At 51.9% G+C, this 19,589-nt stretch overlaps 1 protein-coding gene across 3 annotated transcripts in view; it reads left to right on the top strand.

Moving 5' to 3' along the window:
- GJC2 (gap junction protein gamma 2) overlaps window positions 1-19,589 on the top strand; it is a 38,416-nt gene that overhangs the window by 9,045 nt on the left and 9,782 nt on the right. The window contains exon 1 of one of the 3 annotated variants that reach the window (XM_040592237.1): window positions 18,944-19,048. The exons of the other annotated variants lie outside the window; for them this stretch is intronic. The gene's annotated coding sequence lies outside the window, so the exon portion shown is untranslated. Of the gene's footprint in view, window positions 1-18,943; window positions 19,049-19,589 lie in introns of those variants that run through there. 3 annotated transcript variants of the gene reach the window in all.

The following is a 19,589-nucleotide window of genomic DNA, read 5'->3' as shown; positions in this document are numbered from 1 at the left end:
CCTTGGGTTATATTTCTGAGACTCCTGGTTGCACAGTAGATTTTGGGGTCTGCAGCCTGCTTGCTTTGGAGCGTCAGCTTAGGTGGTACCTGTTCATGCATCATGAGCTGCTGTTTGGAGACCGGCACCCCTAGGAGCTCAGCCCAGCAGAAGATACGGTTTTGCAGCTGGTGTCTCTAACCTATCGACAAAAGATCCATTGATAAGTGTATGTTCTCTGTAAGGTGCTTTGTATTGTTTGGTTTCTTAAAATAATGTCTGAGGATGTGAGCACACTTGATCCTCACATCTCAAAGCACCCCATAAAGGATGTCTGGGGAAACTGAGGCACGGGGAGGGCAGTGGCTCGGCAGCATCACCACCAGCAGGAGCTGAACGTGCTCCTTGGTGGCCTTATCTTTTTGGCTAACCAGCCTTCCTTGAGAGAAAAGTCTCCTGTTGGCTACCAAACACACAGGATGCTCCTTTGGGGTGGGATCTCCTCCAACTTGTATCCGTCGTCAACACCTCTCAGTCTTTAGGTGAAGCTCGTGTAGAGATGCTGTTGTGTTCCTGTAGCCTTTATTGGTTCCATCCTCATTAGAACCCTAAGACCTTCCTTGTGGTTGATGGGTGACCCTTGGCTACATCCTTCCTACTCCAGGTTGATGGTACATTTGTAGCAAACGGTAGCTTTTGTCTAAAGGGATCCTTGGAGAGTGGGGCTGGAAGGATGCCCTGAGCCCTCCTGGTCCCTGCTGTGTCCTGTGCATGGTAGGGAGGCGCTTCACATGCTGGGGGCTGTATAATTCCCATTACAAAATGCCCTTTCCATCTATACCAAGCACAGGGGCTTGGCTTAATAAATTTATTTAAGCTGTGTTTAATGGGAGAGCACCATGTCCTCTCCTGGCAGGGGTTGAGTGAATACCCCCATATCCCAACCAGAGGGAAACAGAGTCCCTTGGATTTTAGGGGCCCACAGGCACCACCTCCTTTCACCCAGATTACTTTGAAATGCCACAGGAGGGCAACCTGTCCTCTGTCCAAAGCCTCCTTAGAAAGTCAGAGGAAGGAAATTTGATGTAACCCAGCGCAAGTGAGTCATGAGAGGGTGGTGGTGGGAGAAAGGGGCATGTCACAGACAGGGACTCTGTGCCTTGTACTCCTGCAAGCTGTGAGAGCTATTTCTGAGACAATCCTTGGGTGTTGTCCAAGATCAAAATACCAGAAGATTTTTTTTTTTGGTGTGTGTAATAAGGAAACCCCTCCTTCCCCAGTAATGCACTGTGGAGGTGGACTGCGGCATGTGGCATCCACCGTATTTCTGCAGGTCCAAGCGCTTGCAGAGGATTCTCCTTTGCCATAACTTACGGCTTCTTTGGAACTCTTCCACCCCAAGCTCATCAAACCAGTCCAAGGGTCATTTTTAAGGCTGTGCAGCTTCCTTTGACCCACTCTGTTTCTTGGAGATCTTGGTGATCGGCCACATAAACAGCTGGTGTTTCTGCTTCTTGATGTCAGGGGAAAAAAAAAAAGTTTGTGCGGGCTTGCTGCACACTATCAGTGCAGCCTGGGGCCATAGGAATAGAGATAGGGGAAATGGATAGCAAACAAGGAGCCCCATCCTATAAATTAAGGCATAAGGGGTAAATTGCTATTTCACTTTAATTTTGCTAGAGTGCTTTGTTTATCTCCCTGCCTCTGCCTTTTTTTCGGTGCTGTGGGGTGTCGCATCAGCTCTCTGGTTGCCTCCCCAGAAGGTGGGAACCCCAGGGCTGCCTGCCAGCCCCATGTCCCGACCTCAGGTGCCCTGGGCTGTCCCTAGAGCATAGGTGGCTCTAGAAGGGCAAGTCAAGCCCTTGAGCAGGGTCTCAGAAGAGCTTCTCCAGGAGCTGCACACTTTCTTCTGTGGTCTGCCTTCTTGCTCACCCTGGGGGCAGAGCAGTCTCCTGGGTAGGATGCCATCTTCTCCTGGTCACCAGTGGGTGCAGAGATGTGGGAGATATTGAGCAAGCAGGGACTGATGGGGATCCAGAGGGTGAGTTGTGCAATCACAGGACAACAGAGGCTGAAGGTACCTCAGGATGTCAAGGCGCAAGGACAACTTTTGACATTGAATGAAACTGCTCAGGGCCCTGTCCAGTTGAGTTATCTCAAAGGGTGGAGATCCCACCAGCTCCCTGTGCCAATGTTTTTCATGGAGAATTTTTTATTTCATATCCAGCTGAAATTTTTTGGCTTCATCTTGTTGTTTCATTGTGTACTCTTGAGATGCATCTGGCCCACCTTCTCTATAACCTCCCACAAGGCAGCTGCACACACCCGTAAGATCTTCCCTTTCTCTTCACCAGGCTGATCTGACACAGCTCGCTCAGTCTCTCCTTGGACATCCCATTCTCCTGCCCACAACCAGTTTAGAAGCCTCTGCAGGACTCACTCCAGTACCCTTCTTGCATCAGGGAGCCCCAAACAGGACAGAGTATCCAGTTGTGGCCTTACAAGGGCAGAACCCAGGGGATGATAGCAGCGCTCAGCCCAGTGGCTACAGTCTTGCTGTGACAGCCCAACATCGGGGCAGCCTTCTCTGCTGCAAGGACACACTGCTGGTTCATGCCCCACTGGACCACCAAGACCCCTGGTCCTTGCCTGCAGAGCTGCTCCCCAGCCAGTCGTTTCCCACTGTCCTGTGTCCCGTCCCCAGCCAGGGCCACCGTTCTGCTGTTGCCTCTGCTGAACTTCACCTGGGTGCCACCAGCCTGTTTCTCCAGCTTTGTTGAGGTCCCCCCAGCTGCGACTGGCCCCAAACTGGCTCCCATCATGCTGATCATTAATGACACTCAACAAGCCTTGGCCCCGCTTGTCATCTGTCAGGGATGCCACCACCACCTGGCCTCTGCTGGGAGGGGACCAGCAGCACCAGGGGGTGACAGGGTAGCACCAGCTGCTTCATGGGGCTGGGGTGGTGTTGGAGTCATGAAGCCCTATTTTCTTCTGAGTGAATTTACATGCAGCAGCCTCATTTCCACAGATAAGACCTAATTCAACACAGCAAGGACTGAGGGATCTCGGCATCTCCTGAGGCTGTTTCTGCTTTGCTTTGTTATTTCTGGCCCTTTTTAATACTTTCTTGCACACACACTCAGTCAAGAGCCTTGTCTGCTTTGTGCAGGGTGCCGTTCAAGCATGGTGGCCAGCAGTCAGCCACAGACTGCACTTGTGAGCCCACCAGAGGGCTGCTGGGGGGATGTAAATAGGTAAAATCATGGGGAAACAGCCCAGAAACACGGCTTGTCTCCCACTGCGGCTGAGCCGCCAGGCTGAAGCATCACTGCCAGCTCCAGCCCAGCCCTCAGCATCTTTGGGTGCTTGAATCCCTTCTCCTTCTGCCCCTCTGCATCAATGCAGAGTTAATCCAACCCACGACCCAAAGTGATGCTCCCCACCAGTTTCCGTCCCGGAGAACGCCCTACTGTGCATCTGGAAGCCTCTGCTTTGGAAACATGATGCCGGTTCAAACATGAGCCTGTGCCAAATTCCTCCAGGCACATTTTTATCATCCCTCTTTTTTTTTTCCTGCTGGGGACAATGGTATTGCTCTCTGCTCTGCCCAGCCCTTTCCTCTGTGCTCCCAGACAGAAATAGTTAACCAGGTTCACTAAGAAGTTTATGTCCTGGTTTCCTTTCCAGGGCAGGCAGCTCCCCCCTGCCCTTCTCTCTGCTCCGAGCCCTGGGGAGGAGCTGCTATCTAGTGACATGATGCAAGAGCAGACGATGTCTCCCTGGCTCTGGCAGTGTTTTGGTGACCTGGTGGCCTGTGCAAGCACTGCCAGGTCCCCTGGGGCTTTCTGCAGCAGGAGAGCAGCCCTTTGCTCTCCTCTCGTGATCGGTGGGATGGGAGCACCTCGTGGCTCTGGGGAAGATGTGAGCCAGCCCCAGCTCTGCAGAGTTTCAAGTCAAACTAGATCAAGCTAATAAGAAGGAAGCAATGCTGGAGAAGAAGAGGGGAGGAGAGAGAGAGAAAAGATGACACCACGGGCATTGCAAAGCAATCCTTCCTGTAGCAAGAACCTCATTTGCCAGCGCGGCTTCTCCTGGGGTTGTGGTTGGGTCCCCTGGGAAAGGGGAGACTGCCGGGGCCAGGACCCTGTGCTGACCCCAGCACCCAGACTCTATGGGCTGTATACGGGACACCCCGGGCCCGTTTTGGTTGCCCCCACATAGGTGTTTAAGGTCATCCGAGATGCCACAACCCATTAGCGTTGCCGGGGCTGCAGGGAAGGCTGCTGGCTCGCGGGATGCTCCAGCTGCTGGAGCAGCAATAGGGAGAAGCTGCTCAGCGCTCATGTAGCCGCTTCTCCAAGGGCACCCAGAGGAAAGCTGCTATTCAATGGAGCTTTGTTACGTGCTTGGCTTGGCTTCGCAGGAGGTGGTCACTTTCAGGCTGCAAATTCCCTAGACAAAGCATTTTTCGTGCTGCAGGACCAGGGGGAGATGGGCGAGAAGAGATCAGCCTTAGCTTCAGCTCCTGGTTGAATGGATGCACAGGTTTGTGCAGGACGGACACAGTGTTCGGTGGGGAATGTTGGTTTGGTGGAGCATGAGCCATCCCGCCACCCTGGGTGGGGCATGGAGACCTGCCTGGCATTCCCATGTGAGCAGAGAGGTGAGGAGCTCCAGCAAAGCTGTCCTGGGCATCCCCAGGCTGGTGAGACAGACTGTGTGCCGCCGTGATTTTGGGAGAGTGGGAGGATCCCTGTGCCTTCTCCTTTGGCTCCAGCCTGGGAGATGGCCAGGGGCTGCAGCACTGTGGGGCTTTCATCAGGCAGGACCCGCAGCAAAGAGACCAGAGCTGGGTCTGCCCCCGGTGTGGGGGCTGCCCCAGACCTCCCCCTTCTTGGCTCTCCAGGTTGCTGTAGGGTTTGACTGAGGCTGTTTCTGCCTGGAGATCAGAGAAAGCTCCGCTGCCAAACACAGGAGGTTTTGATCTCCTGCTTTAGCCCTCAAGGTCAGCGTGAGCTGTGAGGGTCCGTGGGGTACCTCTGAAGCTGCTTTGCAAGATAACTTTACTCCTGGCTGTTAAGAGCGGAGATGGATGCAGCCAAGCCAGAAAAGCAGGCAGCTTTCTGCAAGAAATACTGTGTCTAACGGCAAACACGTGCAAGGTTCCGCATGCTGGCCAGGACATGTGTGGGTGTGGAGCTCATTTATTTACTTCTCGGTGAGCAGAGCTTGCCCAGAGATCCCGAGGTGGGAGGATGAGAAGGAAGCTCTGCTCCCAGAAGCTGATTTCTTGCAAGCTTTTGCACTGCATGTCTCTCTTTCTCCCCAGTTCCGTGGCTGCAGAGCCTCCTGGCAGCCCACAGCACTTTTTTTAGCCATTCCAGAAAATGTTAATAGATCTAGTAAGGGTGAACTCTGGTGCGTGATTTACAGGGAGTGTTTTTATAGTGTTTATGTTGGCAGGCTGTTGTTTATGTACAATTTGAAACATTCACCGAAGCCTCTTATCACTGAAGCTTAAAAACAACAGAGGACTGATGAAAGTCCTGCACTAATTGAAGAAGGGTTGATTTAGGGCTCGGGCTGCCCAGCAGCTGTGCAAAACGCCTGGCTCCTGCCTGGTTCAAAGAGGCTGCTGCAGCCTGCAGTCCCTATGGGGAAGGAGAGGTGATTTCACCCATCAGTGTGGTGAGGATCCATCCAGATTTAGCTGTTACGCCAATGAAGGCCATATCTGGCACCAAGAGAGCCAGACTGTGGTGCCTGGGGTCCCCGTCCGTGTGCTCACAGCCTCCTTGGCCTGGCAGAATAAGGTGATCAGCAGATGCAGGAGGCGTCAGCTTGAGAAACCTCCAAAAGGGATTAATAGATCTTGGAACGGTTTGGATGCCATGGGCAGGGCCCCCTTCCCCGGTGGCTCCCAGCCCCGTCCAGCCTGGCCTTGGGCACTGCCAGGGCTGGGGCACCCACAGCTGCTCTGGGCAGCCCGTGCCGGCGCCTCGCCGCCCTCACAGGGAAGGATTTCTTGCTAATATCTCATCTAAATCTCCCCTTTTTCAGTTTAACACCATTCCCCCTTGTCCTATCGCTACAGGTTGCTTAAATGTGCTTTTTTTATAACCCAGACCTGCTCACCCATGCACTCAGATAGGGGGCAATACCTTGTACTGGCATTAATAATGCAGCTGGCTTCCATTCCTGTCACTCCTCTCCTTATGCCTTTGCTAGGAGCTCAGTGGCACAACTCATGTTTTAGTAAAATCAGTGCCTTTGAGTGAGATCCCATCAGCACTTGTGGGATTTAGGGTAATCTAACCTCACAGGCGTCTCACAAAAACACTCTGCTGCTCTTCTAGCATATTCCCCTGAAGGGCAGGACTGTCCCTCTCCCATTAGACCTGCAGTCAACGTCTGGGAGTGAAACTTCTTCAGGTGCCAGCAGTGGGTCATCCTGGAGCATAAGGAAGCAATTTATCCACCTGCTGCAAGGCACCTACGTTACAGTCAGTTCCTGACCCTCCAGTTGTGTCCCCCTTCCCTCCTTCATCATCACGGGTGCTACGGAGAAGTGGGTGAACAGTGGGGTGCAAGCAGCACCTTTGCGCGGGGATGGATAATATTAAGGGTAGTTAAAAATGTAAACTAGTGGGACAGAGTTGCAGGAGGATACCACATGTTGGACAAGGTGTGTTTCTGCTCCCCTGGTTCCTGAGAGCACGTAGCGAAATCCGGAGGAGCAGAGAGAAGAGCTGGAAACTGAGCTCTGTCCCACACCAGCCCTCGGAGGTCAAGCAGATGTTAAGCTCAGCTCCAGGGAGGGTTGAACACCTAGGGTTAGGCAACTAAATCCCACCCAAGTGCCTTAAAAACAGTCTTGGAGGGTACCACGGGGGATCTTTTCCTTTTGAGGAGAAGCCACCATGCTGCACGTGGTCCTGCCTCCACGTTACCCCACAATTGCTCCACACCTCTGCAACCCTTTTCTTAGAAGCGTCTACTGGGACTCCCCTTCCAGGGAAAAGGGCACCTTATTCCAGGCCAGTTGGTTAGGAAAGATCCAGAGTTGCTTTAGGCATCCTAGTAGATGGATCCTACTAGGTGTGACCTACTAGAAAATGAGGGAGAGAAAGCCACAGGATTAGAGGCACACCTACATGCCTCCAGCACAGATACACATACGAGAAAATAGAGCAAATTCGGTTGAAAGTGGTTTAGTGGAGCAGGCAGCCTTCTATTTTAAGAGATTTCTGATACCTCTCAGTCTGGGCTGCACCACACAAGTTTTGGGTTTTTTTTTTTTAATAAAAAAAAAACCAATCAAAAAACCAACTACCACACACATACACACTTCTGCTACTGGCAGTAAAATTTTGGCTGGCATGTGTGAACCTCTATTAACCTGTGGCCCGTGTTAATGTACTGGTACAGAGACAAGCCTTACAGTAGGAAAGTCCATCCTGCTGTTATTCCTTGTAATGGGAAGCTTCCAAAAAACAAGCCAAAACAAATATTTGTAGCAAAGGCAGGGGCTGGCTGGAGGGAGCCGCTGCAGGCAGGAATGCTGCTGCCACCGGGCAGGAGGTGATATCATCTGGATTCCTTCGCTGAGGAATGCAGGATTTGCCTTCTTCCCTGCCAGTAATTGCTTTTCAAAAACAGACCTGCCCAGGGATGCGCGGTTCACCCGTCCCCTTCCACTGCACAGCAGAGAGGCTGGAGGTCCCCCCTGTTCCCTTCTTTTCCACAGCATTAATGGCGCTATTGCACGGACAGGCTTGAAAAAGGATGAAATCGGTCATTCCCCGAATTGCAGGTAAAAGCCTCCCAAAATTCTGTAAGCAGGAGCTAGACAGAAGTCTGGGCAGGGACTGGAGCTGGTGGAGGAGTGATGGCATCTCCTCAGCGCTGGCCAGGATGGGGCAGGTGACGGGCTGAGTATGTGTGTGACTTCTCTGCTGGGCAGACTTGGCTGAGAGCTGCAAGAGGAGGCGCTGTGCACTGCTCCGTGATGACCCATTTCTTGGTCCTGTGAAGCCCACTGACCACGTCATGTGGTTTTGAATGCAGGACTTTGGTGTGTTGGCTAAAGTGTGTTGGACCTGAAGGTCTTCATAGGTCCCTTCCAACTTGAGATATGCGGTGATACTATGATTCCATGACTGGAATGGATATCCTGACATGCAGAGCATCCTGGCTAACCAGCCTACACCTTGCTCAGTCTGGAAGGGCTAACTCTTAATCAAAGCCATAATTCCCCCCCTCCATGCAGTCCTTGGCTTCTCCTTTGGGTTGAGTACCCCCACATCCCATCTCCAGCCCCTTGAGCTTACACCCCTCCACCCCTGCCTCTGCATTGGCTCCAACTTCAGCAAACACTGCTGGAAATTAATAACGGTCACTAACGTTCATATGTCATCAGCACTTCCACCAGCATCGGCGACAGTAAAGGGGTCAGTTCCTGTGGGATGGAGGCTGTTGCCGTCATTTCAATAGGTGGAACTAGGTGTAGTTCAGCTGCCCCCATAATGAGTCCAACGGGGTGATTTAGTGGTTGGAAAAGCCTGAAGTTTTTGCTCTCAGCGCCTGAGAGAGGATGGCTGGCAGGAAACGAAAGCGCCGTTCTCCAAGGCAGGGGTGGTTTTGCTCTTGGACTGATTCTTTAATTTTCCACCAGGTTTTGGAAATTCTTGGCTATTACAACTGGACAATTAAATCAAGGGCAGACAAGAAGGGCTCCAGCCAAAGGAGAAAACCCACTTGGTCAGCTGAATTTTTGAAACAGGGACGGAGTGAGGACCTTTGAATGGATAGTGGCAGAGCGAGGGCTGTCTGGGGTCTGGATCTGCAGTCCTAAAGATGGTGAGATGTGACATTAGGTGTGCCCGGAGAAGGCCTGTTCATTTTTGGAGCCAGCAGCATAGAAAAAACCCGTGGGGATGGACACAAAGGGGAGCCTGGGATGATGGTAGGGCGGTGCAATGACGTTTTCTCAAGGCTGTAAGCAGAAGAGACGCATCTAAGCAGGAGGCAATGATGTAGCTTGTTGGGGTCAAGTCCCACATGGAACAGCGTGGCAGTGTCATGGGAGAGACCCTCTATGGGACCTCCTGGGCTTGGTTTGGATACTAACTCCTACCAGGCAAGTCCCTTTGCACATCATGTGTCGGCCACCCTCTGTCACAGGGCTGTGGCTGGTGCTAGTGGTCGGGGCTGTGGCTCATGGTTTGCAGGACTCTTACTGCTTGAAAGAAGGCAAAACTGTATCTCCCTTGTGCTGTTGCCTTTGGGAGAGGTGGAAATAAGGGTGCCTTCATCAGTTCTGCCTGGAGCCACCCTAGAGACAGCAGAGAGCTGGATGAGCAGCGCTGACGTGGGCTCCAGTGGGTTGAGATGAAGGCTCCCAGGCTTTGAGGCCAGTAGCGACTCAAAATGCAGTTAGAGGAAAAAGATGACGATGGATGAAGATCTGTTTTCAGATGGTGCAAGTAAGCTCACAGGCCCTGTATTCATCATGGGGCAGTGAGCTGGGTACCACCAGTGGGACTCTGCTCCTCTGGCTCCAGCTCCTCGTGGCTGCACACATGGCCCACAGGGCTCTGCCCTGTCCATCTGTGTGCAGGCTGACCCGTCCTAGTAGCAATGCTGAAGAACATCAGCCAGGGGTTTGGTTCATGTCCTTTCAGTTGTTGCTTCTTAGTCTTTCTCAGAAACACAGATGTTGTTGTGGTTTCTTATTTATTTCTGTCTGGAGGCTAAAGGGAGGATGATTTGGAGAGGAAGGGAGGGAAAGAACCAGAGATGGAAAGAGTGAGTTTTCAAGAAGAGCCTCCTACAACTTCTTCTTTCCTCAGCTTCTGGTAATGGTCAGGTCACTGACTGCAGCTATTCAGTCCAGAAAACTTCCAGTGGGTTTCCTGGAATACCAAATTGTGGTGGGCTGGGTGCCCAGCCCATGATCCACAGCGAAGAGGATGGACCTCAGCTGGCCAGCAGCAAACCTAGATGTGTCCCAGCCGCTGCCTGTAGGTCAGAGGCCTTGAGTTGGCATTTCTAAGGGCTACTTCTTGCAAAGTGGAGGAGGGTCAGGGTATTTTCCTTTTGCACCCTCTTTTCATAGTTTTCCATGCTGTTTACCCCTCTAAACTTAGCAATGGTCAAATGAGCAGAGGAGGCTGAACCTGCTCTGGGCTGGCAGAGGGCATGGAAGAAAAGAATTGTGAGCACAAGACTGGGAGACTAGGAAGGGTCTTGCTGCGTGTCTGGGAGGGGTTTAGTATTATTGCGGGCTGAACTGTGACAGTAGCATCCTCTATGTCCCATCCCCAGCCTCACAGTGGAGCTTCACACATCCCTGCTTGGGCACCAGCCAAGAACCTGCTATGGAGGTGTTTGACCCCTGTGCAAGCCCTGGTGATGCCAGGGGTATCTGCTCTGGCAGCAGGAGCCTACCGCATCCCAGTGGGTGGGACGGTTTGCTGCAAGCAGGGTAGCATGCACCTGAGCTGCTCACTTCTCTAGCAAAACCTGCCCCCATGCCCCCATGTGCCTGGTGCTGTCTTGGGAAGATCTCTACCTTCATGACCAGCCTGTTGTGTAAGCAAAAGGAGAAAATCCTGAGATCGCTGCCCACCTGGCTCAGGATGTGGATGAGCCCCAAGCACGGGAGCATCGTTGGCTCAGACCCACGGCCCTGCCTGTCCATGAACTGCAGAGGTTCCCCTCTGTAAAAGGCGTGGAAGGGCTGTCCACCTCCTCCTCCTCCTGCATCTCCCTTCCTTCCCCTTCCGCTTCAACATGCTCATTCATGAAAAAATATCTATTGGATGGACATGGGGAAAGGAATTAATGTTGGCGCATTGCTTCCCGCGCGTTGGCCAAGGGATGCTGTAGGCTCAGAGGGTTTTAATCTTTGTTTTCACAGCTGGATTTGACCTTATCCTTTATTCTCTCTAGCCTTTTGTTGGTGCTCGCTCCCTGGAGCAACCTATTGCAAAGCAGTGTGCGCACTCACGTTGGAGCACAACCTGCTGCTGGCTTCCTGAGGGGCAGTGAGCGTGGCTGTTCACCTCGGGACCGACAACCTGCACAGCCCTGTGTGTTCATTAAAGGCTGAGAGACCGTAAGAGATTATGCTGTCCTACAGCAGGGGCCATGCAGCATGTCCTGGAGGGCAATGCCACAGGGAGAAAGGTGCCATCCCATGGTGGTCCTCTGAGAACACTTGGCTGCAGCCCAGATCTGCTGGCTCCTTCCACCCTGACACTGCATGGGGTGAAGGCAGCTGGGTAGCAGGGACCAGTTTGGTCCATCCTTTGCTAGGAGGGGCAGGCAGCAAGGGTGCGGGGTGTCTGCCTTAGCCCTGTGCATGAAGCGTGATGGGACCATGGCAAACCCTCAGGCTCATGGTCCCAACCTAAGGACACCAAGAGTTGCAGGGGTGGTGGTGTAGGGTTTGTTGGAGGTGGTGCACAGACTGGTAGTGGTGGTGTAGGGTTTGGTGGAGGTTGTGTATGTTTTGATGGAGGTGGTGTATGGTGTAGTGGTGGTGTAAGGCTAGGTGGTGCTGGTGTAGGGTTTGGTGGGGCTGGTGTAGGCTTTGGTGGGGCTGGTCTAGGTTTTGTGGTGCTGGTGTAGGATTTTGTGGTGCTGGTGTAGGGTTTTGTAGTGCTGGTGTAGGGTTTTGTGGGGCTGGTGTAGGCTTTGGTGGGGCTGGTGTAGGTTTTGTGGTGCTGGTGTAGGGTTTGGTGGGGCTGGTGTAGGGTTTTGTAGTGCTGGTGTAGGGTTTTGTGGGGCTGGTGTAGGGTTTTGTGGTGCTGGTGTAGGGTTTTGTAGTGCTGGTGTAGGGTTTGGTGGGGCTGGTGTAGGGATTGGTGGGGCTGGTGTAGGTTTTGGATAGCTGGATGCCCAGCACGGCAGATAGGCAGGTGTTTGCTCACGCCTGGTGTGGTGGAGAAGATGCTACCACCACCCCATTGGATGCCCAAGGGCTTAGACTTCTTGTGCTGCAGATCTCCAAGTCAACCTTTGCTTTGAGCATCAGCACAGCCCAGTGCCAGAGGGGCCTGGCTCCATTCCCACCTGGATGCCCGCTCGAGGGCACCTTCTCCACCCCACTGTCTACCTTTGGAGGGGAAGGAGGGACACTGATTCAACACCCCTCCAGTCCTGCCAGCTTTGGGGATGAAGAGACATGTGGTCTCCTTTCTTGGCACGGGGGACCCAGTGGCGTCCAGATGTGAGGCATGAGCTGCTGACATCGGCGTCAGCGGGTGGGGACCCACCTATGTAAACACATCCAGGAAGACTCCCGTCCCTTTCCCACCCCGCGCTCACCTTTGGATCAGACCAGCCAGCCTTCGCCGATGCTCCGTCCCCAGGGCTCCCGGGGAAGGTACCGTACCGCTTGGCCAGTGCCGGGCACTCCTCTGGGCATTTCTCTCTCATCCTCCTCTTTTCTGCATGTAAACATGACTGTATAATTATCTCTGTGTAGAATTACCTAAGCAGTTATTTAAATATTTACTGATGTAATGATAGATCTCGGTGAGCAGAATGAAACCTGTCCCGGTCATGCTGGGAACCCGGCCAGAAGGATAGGAAAGCACTTGCAGTAATAACGCTTCCTTTTTTTCTTTATTTTCTGTTTTGTCTGTTATCTAAGAACAGTTGGCAAGAACGTGCCCAACCCGTTTGTTTCCTTATTTATCATGTTCGACTCTCTCTTCCCTTTTAACTATGTTTAGATCTTATTAGTAATAGAAAAACGGGCCATAAAGTCACATCCAAGCGTTGTATTTTTTGCTTTGCAATTTGCTTTCTTGTCTTTGATATCCTTGTTTAGTTGATGTTGAGGTTGTTTTACCCTGGGGAGGGATCTGGTGTCCAGGCAGCCAGGGCTGAGCTCAGCAGGACGCTTTAGTGATTTGGGGTGGCAGGTCTGCAGCACTGAGTTTATCTGGGCGGGGAGCCGGGATGGGTTTATACGGCGGAGGGAAGGGTTTGGCAGCAGTCCGCGGCCCTTCTCCCCGTTTGCACAACACTTGGGTCATGAAGTGGCCTCACTGTTATGGCTTTATCTGACCTGGCAAGTCAGAGGATCATCCAAAGCCAAGAGATTAGGAAACAGATGTGCCAGAGATGAGGGCTGGGATCTTCAGAGAGGTTTGGTGTCTTAGATGTCCTGGTTCAGATAAAGCATCTTGTAAAGTCCTCGCTGAGCTTCACCCCAGCTCCTGCAAGCTAACCACTTGTTGAGATGCTGGATGGTGGGTTTAGGAGACTAGCGTTGCGTCCCTGGTAGAGCAGAGTGCAGAGTGGGAATCGGCACCCTGAGCAGATGCCACACCAAAGCTAAAGGACCTTAAATCTGCTCACAAACATAGCAGCTCTTCCAGATCACCCACACATGGAATTAGCCACATGGTGGTTTAAAGCAGTAAGGCATGACTTCTGCCCCAAGGCCAGTGTAGGACAGGGCAGTCTCTCCATGGTCACAGTGTATGGCCAAGGCTGTATGATGGAGCATCTTGAGAACCAGATAGAGTGTGGACCTGATTCAGGTACTTGGGCTGGATCCTGTGGGTCTCATTCCTGCAGCAATTTGTGGGGCATTTGCTCACTGCAAGCTCCTTGTTAGGGTTGAGACATGGTTCCTCTAACCTGCACTTTGGCGGGCATATTACAGATATTTTTGGGGCGGTAAAGAAATGAAGATAACTTTGGACCCAGTTCTTGTGCTGAGCTTCTCCTGCACCCTTCAGCCAGAGCCAAGGGCAGTGGCAGAGCCTCCCTGGGTTGCTCCAACCCACGTAAAGCTCATTTAAATCCTGGTGGGAGACTCCATCCTGAGGCTTGCTATGTGTAATGGAGCTGGCTGAACATCACCCTCCTGGCCAGGTATGCGCAGGTTGTCCCACCTATTGCGGTGGCCGTCCCTGTGTCTGACAGACGAGGTGTGTGGTGACCGAGATGAAACCGTCATTTTTCTTATTGCAATTGCTGCAAGAACAGTAAGAGTCAAACTCTGAGTCAGCAGCCTGTCTGTGCAGTTGCAAGGCATTTTCCACAAGAAAACCAAAAAACTATTTGCAGGTATTTGCAAGAGGGGTTCGGTGGGGGAAGCTGGAGGAGGTGCTGAGCATGTCCTGCTTTGCTTGGGTGGAGCCACAGAGGACACAACTGCTCCACCTTTGCTTTGGGGGGCTGCTGTCTTTAACCTCAAGCTGTGTCTAAGATGTTCGTCCCTGTGCAGAGTTGCTGGCTGCTCCCACCCCCTTCCGTCTCCCCCCACTGACACTGTGAATAGGGTTTTCATGCAGCTGAAGAGTAGGGGAAAACGTTCCTCTCTGCTGCTCACTGCAAGCCAGGGACCTCACCCAGCAGCTCCCGAATGGAGCCCAGAAGCCGTGGCTGAGCTTCCAACCTCTGTTCCCGCTCCCCTCGCTCCTGCCTCCTTTTCTTGGGGCTCTTTCCAGGCTCCCTCCTAATACACCATCTCTGGCCATCCACAGGTGTTAGGGAAAAAGAGGGGAAAAAACAACCGACCAACCAACCCACACCTGGAGCAGCCAAAAATGTGGCCACTTGACTTTTTTTCCAGCATTCCCCAAACTTTCCCATGCACCCCGACCTTTTTCCTCCGCCCCTGCCTGCATTAACGTGCCGCTGCTCAGTGAACTGCAGATGGAGGAGCAGCCGCAGGGGCAACAGTGGGAGGAGGTGATGTGCTGTGAACTTTTGCATAGCCATTTTTGCCAGGGGATGGATTTCCTTTGATTTTTATTGGATTTTTTTTTTTTTTTCATTCTTTTGTACAAGTACAGGAAGGTCTATGGCAAGTCAAGCCTGGCGTGGCTTCACAGGGTTGTGCTGCAGGCCAGCCGGGGCTGGCAACGCCAGCTGGAAAGTTTATTGCTTCCTGTTATGAGAGCTCCGGGAGCCGCGGTGGCTTCGCAGGAGAGACGTGGGTAACACCATCACCAGGTACAGCCCCAACGGGTGATGGAGATGGCCTTTTATTCCCATTGCTTCTCCGGCCAGTTCAGGAAAGGGAAGCAAATAGAGAAGGGAATAATTGCTCAATCTGACCTCTGACTATGGAGGCAGATGCTTTCTTTGGAGGAGGAACAGACGCAGGGGGAAAATGCTATAAAGGGCTTTGCTGAGCCGTGTCCCCAGGGCTCTCCGTGAGCCTCTGCTTGCCACCTTTTGGTATGTCAGCCCGTGTTATCTCACCAGCCTTGAAAACTTGGGCAGAAAGGTTCCTATCAGAAAAAATAGGTGGTTTTGCAAATACTGACATTTATCTTGAGAATGTGTCCCTCACAGTGAAATTTTCAGCTGGGAAGGGCTGGAATAAATAGCTTCTGCTCTCCAGCCTGGGTTTAAACACTTCCTCTGGGCTTTCGTACTTTGGTATTTTAATCTTTTTGTTATTTAACCATATTAGATTTTTTTTTCTTTTTTATCATTTTCAAAGTGAAGTGCTTTTACCTTTCTGTGGTCATCAGTCAGTGATATCCAAAGGAAACATTTCAGTGTTTTTCAGCAGAAATATTATTCATCCTGCTAACAGCACTGGCTTTTTGCTCTGCAAACCAATGCAAACTTAAGAGAAATTCTATTTTCTGACTTATCTTCTAGGCTAACTGAGCTACAAGTATCGTCCAAATTTCATGGCAATTCAGAGCCAGAGTTTATATTTTCAGAGTGCATGAAAGAAAGCAGCCTTTACCTTGTTTTCAAACATCCTTACATTATGCAGCCAAAATCCCCACGGGCTTTGGAAAAATGTGTGAGACCAGATTTTCTCCATTTGCTCCTTGCAAGAGCCAGAGACCAACCACAATGTCCTGATCCAGATCAAAAACCTTCTTGGGTTCACCCAACAAGCAGAGCTGGATGCAGAAAAAACCCCAACCCACTGCTGAATAGTTATGAGACCTTGTCTCTGTCATTCAAATGACATGTTTGCGCTGGGGTTGTCATCACCACTGTCCTGAAAAGTCCATGCAGAGGTTTGTGATGAAGCAGATTTTGGCAACAGACACTGACACAGCTTTTTCTGTTGCCTGTAATGTTTTTTTTTTTTTAAAGAGAGTTAAGGTTTTGGCTGAGTTCTTATGATGCGAGCCCTGATTAGTCACAAGCCTTGGAAAACGCCTAAAGCTCTGGGTGACGGAGGGAAGAGGCGTCGAGAGGTGACCTGAAGATGTGACTCCCAGCAGCAACCAGAATCATACAAGGTTTCACCACATCCATTCCCCCTCTGTCACCACCCTCTTTTTTTATTCCCTTTTCTCAATGCAAGTGTTAAATCCAGGACATGGGACGCTGCAGGGGTGGGGAGTGAAAAGGTGCCTATTACTGGTTTAGCCTGTACATTCATTTATGGCTAGAAAAGCTCTGTTTTCTCTCCAGTGTCTTCCCTGGGAGGAAGAAAACACAAACTGTTCATAACCGTGTGCATCCTCCTGCCATCCTCCATTATTTCCCACACAGCAGTGGATTTAGCATTCACACAAGCTGTTTGGACAGTGAAACCCCCCTGCCCCTAAAGCATGCAGGAGAAAACGTACGTTTCTGGCTCTGCCTCCAGTCTTCTGCCTCCTTCCCTGGGTGATGGTTTGGCCCGTGGGTGATGGTTTGATGATGGGAACCACTCAATCCCTGCCCGTGTGATGGCCAGACCTGCTGGGCAGGAGGCTGGAGCAGGAGCAGATGTTGCTTGCCTCGCCTGGAGCACGGATGCCCCAAAAAAACTACCAGACGAGATTGCGTGTGTATAAATAACCTGCACAGTTAGAAAGCAAAGGGCCTGGAAGGGCTGCATGACCTGTGGGACAGGGACCGTGCTGAGCTGCCTTTTATCTTCAAGTTGCTGCCCGCAGTCCTGCAGAGCCTGGAAGTTGTTCTCAGCTAGTTATTTTTAAATAACTAATAATACTTCTCTGCAGCTCCATCCTGCACCCGCTGGAGCGGGTGGAAGTCTCACCACAGTTCTTTGATGGGAATGAGATCTTGGTGGCCATCCCTCAGGTCTGATGGATCTCACAGGGCTTTTCTTTTACAAGTAGGTGGTGTGACGTGCTAGAAGCTGTGGGGTCCCCGCTTGAGGGGGGGATGCACCCAAGGACCACGCAGTGGCCCCTGCAGAGGTGTCCACAAGGTGACCCACTGCAGTGTCTCCAGGCTTGAAGGACCATGTGGGCAAGGAGGTCACTGCCCTGGTGTGCTGGAGGCCAAACCCAGCCCCGGGAACACGCAGGGGTAACATGGCCTCAGCTTGCTGCACGTTTTCTCCCCCTCAGAGAGGTCCCAATGGGAGATCTCCAGGGAGGGTGGCCTGTTGCTGGAGGAGATCTCCAGCCATGGTGGTCTCCTTCAAAATGAGCTCCCTATTTCCCTGTGTCCTTTGAGAGTCTTGTCAATGTGGTATGTGCTTGAGTTGAAGCATGCAGCCAGGGTTGTGATAATCTAACTTCTTTAGAGGCTTATTCCCCCAAAATGCCTCCCAAAACCTGGTTTCCCCAGTGTGGCATTTTCCCCTAAGGGTGTGTATATCCCTATGCCGGACTTAGCTGATAGGGCTTTTCCACTTCCTATCATAGCTGGCTACTTCTGAACAGTGAATTAACTTATCACCGTGTATGAGTAGTTTACAACTTAAAACCTTGAGGAAAGTTACTGCAATAGATCCAGAAATGCTACCCCGGCCGGAGACCCCATTAGATGTAATGAGGCTGTGTCACACAGCCGAGCTGTGGGCTCAGCAGAGGCCCATGTGCTCCTTGACTCTCGCAGAGCAACTTTCAGCAGTACGGCTGAAGTGTTAGCCAGTGTGGAGTAGGGCAGTAGATGCTGCTGCTTGCAAAAGCGTTGGCGTGAGATGCTCCAGTGAGCCGGAATGGTCCCTCTACATGCCTTCAGCCACTTGGGGAAACCAGAGGTCTGACGGCAGGGTGAATATCCTGCTTTGTCAGGACCAGGGATGAAATTTCCTGATAAACCATGCAGTTTCAAGCATCCCCCCCTTGATCAAAATGTACATATTCCTGTGCCTTCTCCCCTCAGAGGCTGCATCTGGTTATTTTTGTGACTTCTTGGCTGCTGCTGTTGCTTCCTTCTCCTCCTTGCTGGCCCCTGGGGAGACTTTTGGCCTTGGCTGTCTATTTCCATCTCAGCAGATATCTGGAGCCCTGATCCCTCTGGGACAGCAATGCCAAAAGCTCCCCACAGATGGAGCAGGGATGAGAGGCAACCCTTGGACCATCAGGGTGGAGGTTTCCTTCTCCACTTGCCTTAGGCTTCGTGTACACTCCCATACTACTTCTTATTTCTTCTTGCTTCTGCAAAGAAGCCAAAAAGTCCCTGTGTGTGCTCAAAACCCTTCCCCATCCTTCATCTGCTCTCTGCTCCCATCCAGCAGCTTGGAGAGAGGTGCATCACCTCTTCAGAGAAAGCCTTGCCTGGGAGCGCAGCAAAGCAGGAGCTCCAGAGCGGGTTTTCTCGCTCGTGAGCCTTGCCTCTTTTTTTTTATTATTTTTCTTTTTCCCCAAGCAACCAAGGCACTTTTGACAAAATGTGTTTTCCACATGTTCCCTATTAGTCATGCTCTCTGTCTGACAAATCTGTTACCACTGCCACTAGCTGATGCTATTAATTTACTTCCAACCAGCTCAAGAGCTCAGCAGCTAAATTCCAGGCAGCGTTCCTCAAACCAGACCCGGCGTCTTGTTTGGATTTAAAACCAATGCCTCTTTCTTCCCTGGTAGATATACATAGCACCGTCCCTCCTTCTCCCAAGGTTGGGGAGGGAAAAAGGGGCCGGGAGCGGTGGTGTGATGGTGGCAGGGGTGCTGGCAGCTCGGGGGGGACCTCCCAGCGGTGGGTGCTGCAGAGGCGGGGTTTGACAGCACGTTAAATACTTCCCTTGAGCCCTGCTCTCTAACCGCTGGGGCATGGCTGGGCCGAGGCAGCAGGAGTTTATCTAGGGCAAGGCAGAGGGCTGGTGGCACAGGAATGTCGCCGGAGGAGGGAAAGCCGCTTCGAGAAGCACCATGTCTCTGTAAGTAGATTTTTTTCCATTGTTTTCCCTGCAGCTTAAGCAACGGTGCGGGAACTGTGCAGAAAAGACATCCAGCTAGCACAGACAGGTTTATTTATTTGTTCATTTCCTTTTGCTTATTTTAGACTCAGGTTTTAAAGTTTCCTCCGTTCCAACAGTTGTGCCTGCGATTGCACAGAGGGGCCAGCGGGTTTCGGGAAGTAACCGTGATGAGAATGTGGAGCCAACAGCTCATTCCTGTGCCTGGCTCCGCACAATTTTCATCACTCTAAGTGCTGCTGGTGGGTTGAGTGCTCCAACTCCTCCTTTGTCGCTGTTTCAAAGTGAAACTTGTACCCCACGTGCGTTTCATACGCTGCATGTCAGCTAGTCTGGAGGTGACGTGTGAAGCTAGATGAATGAATGAATGGATTTCAAAGCCAGAGGGATGGTGGGTCCTCTCATGCGACCTCTCCGGCAGGCAATTTAGCTACGTGAACTACCTAATCTACTCCGCCTACCTGCTGCAGATCCACACAGGCTGTTTTCCCCAGGGAGCTGG

The sequence above is a fragment of the Falco naumanni genome, chromosome 4, assembly GCF_017639655.2.
Source record: "Falco naumanni isolate bFalNau1 chromosome 4, bFalNau1.pat, whole genome shotgun sequence".
NCBI classification, from domain to species: domain Eukaryota; kingdom Metazoa; phylum Chordata; class Aves; order Falconiformes; family Falconidae; genus Falco; species Falco naumanni.
The sequence above is the reverse complement of the archived record's forward strand: the minus strand, read 5'-3'. Positions and strand labels throughout refer to the sequence as shown.